Here is a 9,426-nt window from a genome sequence, read left to right as displayed (position 1 = left end):
AATTAATAAAAACTGGTGGTGAGGCTGTAATAAAGGAACTACACACATTAATATCAGATATATGGGAAACAGAAACTATGCCAGATAATTGGAAAATTGGAATAATAGTCCCCATTTATAAGAAAGGGGACAGAACAGCATGTGAAAGCTATAGAGGTGTAATACTCCTAAGTACAGCTTATAAGATCTTCACAAGTATATTAAAAGAAAGGATACAGAAGTGTGCAGAAGGCATACTAGGGGAATATCAGTGTGGCTTTCGACCAGGCAGAGGAACAGCTGATCAAATATTTGTGATAAGGCACATGATGGAAAAGTTCTATGAATATGATATAGATCTGCATTTCTAATTCATCGATTTCAAACAAGCCTTTGACAGCATAAATCGGCAAGAACTATACAGAGTACTGAAAGAAGTTGGTATATGTGCTAAATTAATAAGACTAATCAGAATGACAATGACAGAGACAAGAGCAAAAGTAAAGGTCCTTAGCAGAACAAGTGATAGCTTTGATTTTAATAAAGGTGCGAAGCAAGGGGTTAGTCTCTCCACTGTCCTATTCAACATAGCCCTGCATAATGCAGTAAATAAAATCAACAAAAGAGGCACCATATTTATGAAAACTAGCCAGATATGTGCATACGCTGATGACATTGCTATAGTAGGAAGAAATACCAATACACTCCTAGAAACATACCGGGCAATGGAAACAGAAGCCTTAAAAATTGGCCTCATAGTAAATGACAACAAAACAAAATATATGGTAATGTCACAATCTGAGGCAAGAAGAACCCCTAAAAACCTAAACATCAATGGGAAATGCTTCAATGGAGTGTCCTCTTTTAACTACTTGGGAGCCCTAATAACAAATGATAACAGTATTGAAAGGGCTATAAGGGAAAGAATACAAGCAGGAAACAGAGCTTACTTTGAAAATATGCAGCTTTTCAAAAATAGCCTTGTTACAAGAAAAACTAAACTGCTAATATAATTCCCTAGTCCGCCCAGTTATCACATACGGCTCAGAGGTATGGACGTTGACAGAACACGATAAAAATGCTCTAAGAAGCATTGAGCGGAAAATACTACGCAAAATCTTTGGGCCAATAAGGGAGGAAGAAGGCTGGAGAATACACTACAATGCCGAATTACAAGAGTTAATACAAGGCAGGGACATAGTAAAATTTGTGAAATCACAGCGAATACGATGGCTAGGACACTTGTAGAGAATGGCAGAGGATAGAATTCCAAAGAAAATGATGAAAGGTATGATCCATTCAGTTAGGCGAAAAGGGAGACCTAGAAGAAGATGGATCGATGAGGTAATAATGGATATCAGCAACATGGGAGTCCGGGGGTGGAAAAGAGCAGCAAATAACCGAGAAGTGTGGAGGAAGATTGCTGAAGAAGCCAAGGCTCACCAAGGGCTATAGAGCTACTGAAGAAGAAGAAGAACCGGGACTGCAAGGTTCGAAATAGTTCCGAGGCCGTCAGACCAGTCTGGTTCAGCTAGATGTAACATTTCTCTCTCTCTCTCTCTTACTATCCAAATCTTTCATCTATCATCATATCTTCTTAAAATCTGAGTATCTTTTGTATTTTTTGGTTCAATTTCTAATGTATTTTTTATTTATTGTTATTTCCATTAGACAACGGCCTTGCCGCAGTGGATACACCGGTTCCCGTCAGATCACCGAAGTTAAGCGCTGTCGGGCGTGGCCGGCACTTGGATGGGTGACCATCTGGGCCGCCATGTGCTGTTGCCGTTTTTCGGGCTGCACTCAGCCTCGTGATGCCAACTGAGGAGCTACTCGACCGAATAGTAGCGGCTCCGGTCAAAGAAAACCATAATGACGGCCGGAGAGCGGTGTGCTGACCACACGCCCCTCCTAACCGCATCCTCATTGAGGAAGACACGGCGGTCGGATGGTGCCGGTGGGCCACATATGGCCTGATGACGGGGTGCTTATTATTTTCATTGTAATTGCTGAAAACAATAATTGCTGTTTGTAATATGGAATATGTTCTGCAATCTACATGAAAAGTTGTAAAATGAACGACTTGTTATAAAATGTAAGGCAACAGGTCTCTAAATGGGCAATAAATCAAATCTTTTCCAAGTATGCCACATCCTCTTGTGATTCTTGAACAGAGTATTCGCTGTTATTAGCTGAAATTTATTGCAGAACTGAATTAGTCTTTCTCCTCTCGCATTCCTAGTATCAAGCCCATACTCTCCGATAATCCTTTCTTCTATTCCGTCCCCTACAACCGCATTCCAGTTCCCCATGACTGTTATATTTTCACCTCCCTTTACGTATTGGAATGTCTTCATGTACTTAATCTCTTGATCCACTGATTATGACGACGGTATGTATAACTGAACTGTAGTTGTACGGCAAGAAAGGAAGAATGAATCGATTGTTGGTGTTAATAACGATCATCCTCCTTTACCTCCTGTGCATTACTGCAGATGACGTGTCACTGGGCACATTTGTTCTGTGCACGCAGTACATGTGAGGCGCCTAGTTGTTTCCACTGCACTGTGTGGAATACGAAGGTTCTGTTGTAGTTCACTAACCTGCTGTCTTCAAGTTGATGTCCCCAGCGCAGAAAACAGCACGCAGGTCGTAGGTTCTGTGTCTTGAGGCTGAAAAGACTTTTAGTGAGGTTATGTTCTGAAATAATGTATCACTTCTTTGGGATGCCACTCGCGTCTTTTAATATAGCCACACGAGAAGACTACATGATCTTAATACAGCACCTTCTGATACGGCAAAGTACATGATCAAACACAATGTTCACGATAATGTATCTTTACACTATTTGTGGCACGTGTCTGTGCCTCATGACTACTGGACCGAATCTTTTAATACTGAATACTGGCAAACACATCCTGCCACAGACAACATGACTGTACATCTCGACTGCCTAATCCAGAGTGACGAACAGGAAATTAAATAAAAATTGGAAACACATCCTACGACAGACAACATGTCTGTTCTTCTCGACTGCCTAATCCAGAGTGACTAACAGCCCGAAACACTTCGCTCGGCATACCAGAAAAGGCGTGACCCGAACGCTTCCGAAGTACTTCGTGTGCAATTTCTTTTGTTTTTGATTTAAAATGTTTTTCATAATTCTAAAATGACTGATTGATAGTCAGCTGTTGAGATATATATATATCAGTTTAACTAATAATAATAACTATAACGTTTTGGCGCCCTTGCTCCGAACACAACAGCCAATCACAGAGCAGTAGCATTATGCAGGCGATCCTTCTCACGGGAACGGTACCGAATCTAACATCTGTCATAGGTACTTCACACTACATTTCATCATCTATATACTTCTTGCTTCTGCACTGCTCTGAGAACAGCTTCTTGGAGCCTAATATGATGGCTGACTAAGCCAGAAATATTACATGGTGGTGGTGGTGGCGGTTAGTGTTTAACGTCCCGTCGACAACGTGGTCATTAGAGACGGAGCGCAAGCTCAGGTTAGGGAAGGATTGGGAAGGAAATGCCGTTCTCTTTCATAGGAACCACCCCGGCATTTGCCTGAAACGATTCAGGGAAATAACGGAAAATCTAAATCAGGATGGCTGCAGACGGGATTGAACCGTAATCCTCCCGAATGCGAGTCCAGTGTGCTAACCACTGCGCCACCTCGCTCGGTAGAAATTTTACAGTTGTCGGTGTTGGTTTGCAGTCGATTCTGACGAGAACAAGCCTATCGCTGAACTGTTTGCAGTAACTCGCTCTCTGCCCTACCTTTCTATTCATAACGAATCCTACTCCCGTTACAAACCAGATGCAATGAGTCAAATGCTAAAATCTTGCCTATTCGCTAGTCTTTGCTTGCTGCAGGAGCTGTGGAAACAATGTTTCACTACAGCGTGCAACGCGGCACGAAAGAAGTTGCTCGTCAACAACACGGATGATCACGGGATCGGTGTCTGTCTGCGGCGTACAGAAGTCTGTCTCGGCCGGCCGCCGAGATAGCGCACCAGGTCCCTCAGCGCGCCGCGGTGACGTCACGCGCGGCGCCGACCTCTGACAAAGTCGGTTATCGCGGCCGAGGCGGAAGCGTAAATCGTCGCCGCCCGGAGCGGTGCTGTGTGGCGCGCGTTTCCGGTGCCCACGCCGGCAGCCCGGGCTATCGCTGCAGCCGCTCCACCGCCGGCAGCGCGTGGGCCTCCCAGATAAGCCGCCAGCCTTCCTCTCTCGTGCACCACACACGTACACGTGTTCATACTGGCCAGCGGTAATGGATTCCGTCGAGTAAGCAGTCACCTACTGTTTATCAGCGACACTCGCGTGTCCGGACTCCACTAACTACGGCTACCCGTGAGCCAGACTAAGGAAAGGGTTAGCACTCGGTATACACACAACAACGCCTTGTGCAAGAATCTCATCCGCCTCACGATAGTGGATCGTGTAGGGGAATAAGTAAGTATTACTGCACCGACATCTGTTTTCCAACGGATTTTCACGTACCGGGTGTCTAGCGGAGGAGTTCCTGATTTCAAAATTAAATATCTCGAAAACTAAGATCGATAGAGAAGTGCAACAAAACGCAGGTTTATTGTGAAAAACGAGGGTCACTCCGAAAGAAATGCACACTATTTTTGTACAAATACGGTTTTCATTCTGCATGTGTGAAAGTTTTACAGTGTGTAGATACATCCTTCCCGCTTGTTTTCCAACTTAGTTCAACCTGTTCCCGTGAGTGACGCCGTCACAGCATGTCTTCAAGATGGCTGCTACACTTGACGTTCGTCAGAGGCAACGTTCTGTCATAGAATTCCTGTGCTGTGACAACGAGACAGTGGGAAACATTCACAAGAGGTTGAAAAAGATGTACGGAGATGCTACTGTCGATCGCAGTACAGTTAGTCGGTGGGCAAGCAGGTTACGTGATGAAAGCGCGCACGGCAATATTGAGGGTTATCCTCGCAGCGGCAGGCCTCGTACTGCACACACTCCAGACAATGTGCAGACCGTTAACGAATTGGTGACTGCTGACAGACGCATCACAGTGAACGAATTGTCACCCTACGTTGGGATAGGGGAAGGACGTGTTTGCAGAATACCGAAAGTGTTGCCGTTAAAAAAAGTTTGTGCCAGGTCGGTTCCCAGGACGTTGACAGTGGCTCACAAAGAAACAAGAAAAACGGAATGCGGCGAACTTTTGGAACAGTACGAGAATGGTGGAGATGAATTTCTTAGAAGAATTGAGACAGTTGATGAAACATGGCTCCATCATTTTTCGCCAGAGACAACGAGGCAATCAGTGGAGTGGCATCATGCAAATTCACCCAAGAAAAAAATTCAAAACCAAAGCTTCTGCTGGAAAAGTTATCTCTACGGTGTTTTTTGATTCTGAAGGATTCCTGCTTGTGGACGTCATGCCAAGTGGAACAAAATTCAAATGGTTCAAATGGCTCTGAGCACTATGGGACTTAACTGCTGTGGTCAGCAGTCCCCTAGAACTTAGAACTACTTAAACCTAACTAACCTAAGGACATCACACAATCCATGCCCGAGGCAGGATTCGAACCTGTGACCGTACCGGTCGCGAGGTTCAACACTGTAGCGCCTAGAACCGCTCGGCCACTCCGGCCGGCGCCAAGTGGAACCACCATAAATTCTGATGCATATGTGACGACTCTGAAGAAACGCAAGCTCGACTGAGTCGTGTTCGACCACATCAGCAAAAGCAGTATGTTTTGCTGTTGCACGACAATGCACGGCCACATGTAAGTCAAAAAAAAGCATGGAAGCGATCACAAAACTCGGATGGACAACACTGAAACACCCGCCTTACAGTCCTGACCAGGCTCCATGCGACTATCATCTCTTTGGGAAATTGAAGGACTCTCTTCGTGGAACTAGGTTTGAAGATGATGACTACCTTGTGCACGATGCCAAACAGTGGCTCCAACAGGTTGGTCCAGAATTTTACCGTGCGGGTATACAGGCACTGGTTCCAAGATGGCGTAAGGCAGTTGAGAGGGATGGAAATTATGTGAAGTAATGAAAATATTGTTCCCAAAGGATGTATCTACACACTGGATGGATTAAAAAAAATTGTGTGCATTTCTTTTGGAGTGACCCTCCTAGTTTAAAATGCTATCAACAAATGACGCTCTAATCGGAATATAGAGTTTAAAAATGGACTAAAAACAGTTTCGACCGCAATAAAACATTCATTTACAATGGTTGAAGGTATGGGTCAGAACGTGACCATCTTCAGACCATTTACACTTAAATACGGACACAATGAATTTAGAGGGTGTCTGCTAATGATAGTAACATTTCCGGGCGGGAAGGCGTGCCGGTCCCCGGCACGAATCCTCCCGAAGCATTAGTGTCGAGGTCCGGTGTTCCGGCCTGTCTGTGTATCGTTTTTAAGGCGGTTTTCCATCTGCCACGGCGAATGCGGGGTGGTTCCCCTTATTCCGCCTCAGTTACACTATCTCGGTGACTGCTGCCGCCTCAGTTACACTATCTCGGTGACTGCTGCGCAAACACCTTTTCCGCGTAGGCGTACACGATAATTACTTTACCACGCAAACGGTAGGGCTACACTCGTCTGGTGTGAGACGTTCCCAGGGGGGGGGGGGTGTTCACTGGGGACCGAACCTCACAATAACATTGGGTGTTGAGCGGCGGTGGGGTGAGTGAACTGCTGCAGTCTGTTGTGGGGTTCGTGAACCTCTTAGGGCTACGACGAGGACGGAACCTCTCCGTCGTTTCTAGGTCTCCAGATCCAAACAATACAATACAATACAGTGATAGTCCCCCCCCCCCCCATGAACCATGGACCTTGCCGTTGGTGGGGAGGCTTGCGTGCCTCAGCGATACAGATAGCCGTACCGTAGGTACAACCACAACGGAGGGGTATCTGTTGAGAGGCCAGACAAACGCGTGGTTCCTGAAGAGGGGCAGCAGCCTTTTCAGTAGTTGCAAGGGCAACAGTCTGGATGATTGACTGATCTGGCCTTGTAACAATAACCAAAACGGCCTCGCTGTGCTGGTACTGCGAACGGCTGAAAGCAAGGGGAAACTACGGCCGTAATTTTTCCCGAGGGCATGCAGCTTTACTGTATGATTAAATGATGATGGCGTCCTCTTGGGTAAAATATTCCGGAGGTAAAATAGTCCCCCATTCGGATCTCCGGGCGGGGACTACTCAGGAGGATGTCGTTATCAGGAGAAAGAAAACTGGCGTTCTACGGATCGGAGCGTGGAATGTCAGATCCCTTAATCGGGCAGGTAGGTTAGAAAATTTAAAAAGGGAAATGGATAGGTTAAAGTTAGATATAGTGGGAATTAGTGAAGTTCGGTGGCAGGAGGAACAAGACTTCTGGTCAGGTGACTACAGGGTTATAAACACAAAGTCAAATAGGGGTAATGCAGGAGTAGGTTTAATAATGAATAGGAAAATAGGAATGCGGGTAAGCTACTACAAACAGCATAGTGAACGCATTATTGTGGCCAAGATAGATACGAAGCCCACACCTACTACAGTAGTACAAGTTTATATGCCCACTAGCTCTGCAGATGACGAAGAAATTGAAGAAATGTATGATGAAATGAAAGAAATTATTCAGATAGTGAAGGGAGACGAAAATTTAATAGTCATGGGTGACTGGAATTCGAGTGTAGGAAAAGGGAGAGAAGGAAACGTAGTAGGTGAATATGGATTGGGGCTAAGAAATGAAAGAGGAAGCCGCCTGATAGAATTTTGCACAGAGCACAACTTAATCATAGCTAACACTTGGTTTAAGAATCATGATAGAAGGTTGTATACATGGAAGAACCCTGGAGATACTAAAAGGTATCAGATAGATTATATAATGGTAAGACAGAGATTTCGGAACCAGGTTTCAAATTGTAAGACATTTCCAGGGGCAGATGTGGACTCTGACCACAATCTATTGGTTATGACCTGTAGATTAAAACTGAAGAAACTGCAAAAAGGTGGGAATTTAAGGAGATGGGACCTGGATAAACTGAAAGATCCAGAGGTTGTACAGAGTTTCAGGGAGATCATAAGGGAACAATTGACAGGAATGGGGGAAAGAAATACAGTAGAAGAAGAATGGGTAGCTCTGAGGGATGAAGTAGTGGAGGCAGCAGAGGATCAAGTAGGTAAAAAGAAGAGGGTTAGTAGAAATCCTTGGGTAACAGAAGAAATATTGAATTTAATTGATGAAAGGAGAAAATATAAAAATGCAGTAAATGAAGCAGGCAAAAAGGAATACAAACGTCTCAAAAATGAGATCGACAGGAAGTGCAAAATGGCTAAGCAGGGATGGCTTGAGGACAAATGTAAGAATGTAGAGGCTTATCTCTCTAGGGGTAAGATAGATACTGCCTACAGGAAAATTAAAGAGACCTTTGGAGATAAGAGAACCACATGTATGAACATCAAGAGCTCAGATGGAAACCCAGTTCTAAGCAAAGAAGGGAAAGCAGAAAGATGGAAGGAGTATATAGAGGGTCTATACAAGGGCGATGCACTTGAGGACAATATTATGGAAATGGAAGAGGATGTAGATGAAGATGAAATGGGAGATACGATACTGCGAGAAGAGTTTGACAGAGCACTGAAAGACCTGAGTCGAAACAAGGCCCCCGGAGTAGACAACATACCATTGGAACTACTGACGGCCTTGGGAGAGCCAGTCCTGACAAAACTCTACCATCTGGTGAGCAAGATGTATGAAACAGGCGAAATACCCTCAGACTTCAAGAAGAATATAATAATTCCAATCCCAAAGAAAGCAGGTGTTGACAGATGTGAAAATTACCGAACAATCAGTTTAATAAGCCACAGCTGCAAAGTACTAACACGAATTCTTTACAGACGAATGGAAAAACTAGTAGAAGCCGACCTCGGGGAAGATCAGTTTGGATTCCGTAGAAATACTGGAACACGTGAGGCAATACTGACCTTACGACTTATCTTAGAAGAAAGATTAAGGAAAGGCAAGCCTACGTTTCTAGCATTTGTAGACTTAGAGAAAGCTTTTGACAATGTTGACTGGAATACTCTCTTTCAAATTCTAAAGGTGGCAGGGGTAAAATACAGGGAGCGAAAGGCTATTTACAATTTGTACAGAAACCAAATGGCAGTTATAAGAGTTGAGGGACATGAAAGGGAAGCAGTGGTTGGGAAGGGAGTAAGACAGGGTTGTAGCCTCTCCCCGATGTTATTCAATCTCTATATTGAGCAAGCAGTAAAGGAAACAAAAGAAAAATTTGGAGTAGGTATTAAAATCCATGGAGAAGAAATAAAAACTTTGAGGTTCGCCGATGACATTGTAATTCTGTCAGAGACAGCAAAGGACTTGGAAGAGCAGTTGAACGGAATGGATGGTGTCTTGAAGGGAGGATATAAGATGAACATCAACA

The 9,426-nt window shown here is 44.5% G+C and overlaps 1 pseudogene; it reads left to right on the top strand.

The window, feature by feature from the left end:
- The first annotated feature begins 1,649 nt into the window (after positions 1-1,649).
- On the top strand, positions 1,650-1,767 carry LOC126092969 (5S ribosomal RNA; annotated as a pseudogene).
- The last annotated feature ends 7,659 nt before the right edge of the window (positions 1,768-9,426 follow it).

This window comes from Schistocerca cancellata, chromosome 7 (assembly GCF_023864275.1).
Source record: "Schistocerca cancellata isolate TAMUIC-IGC-003103 chromosome 7, iqSchCanc2.1, whole genome shotgun sequence".
In the NCBI taxonomy this organism is placed as follows: domain Eukaryota; kingdom Metazoa; phylum Arthropoda; class Insecta; order Orthoptera; family Acrididae; genus Schistocerca; species Schistocerca cancellata.
Note: the sequence above shows the minus strand (reverse complement) of the source record. Positions and strands in the feature narration are given on the sequence as shown.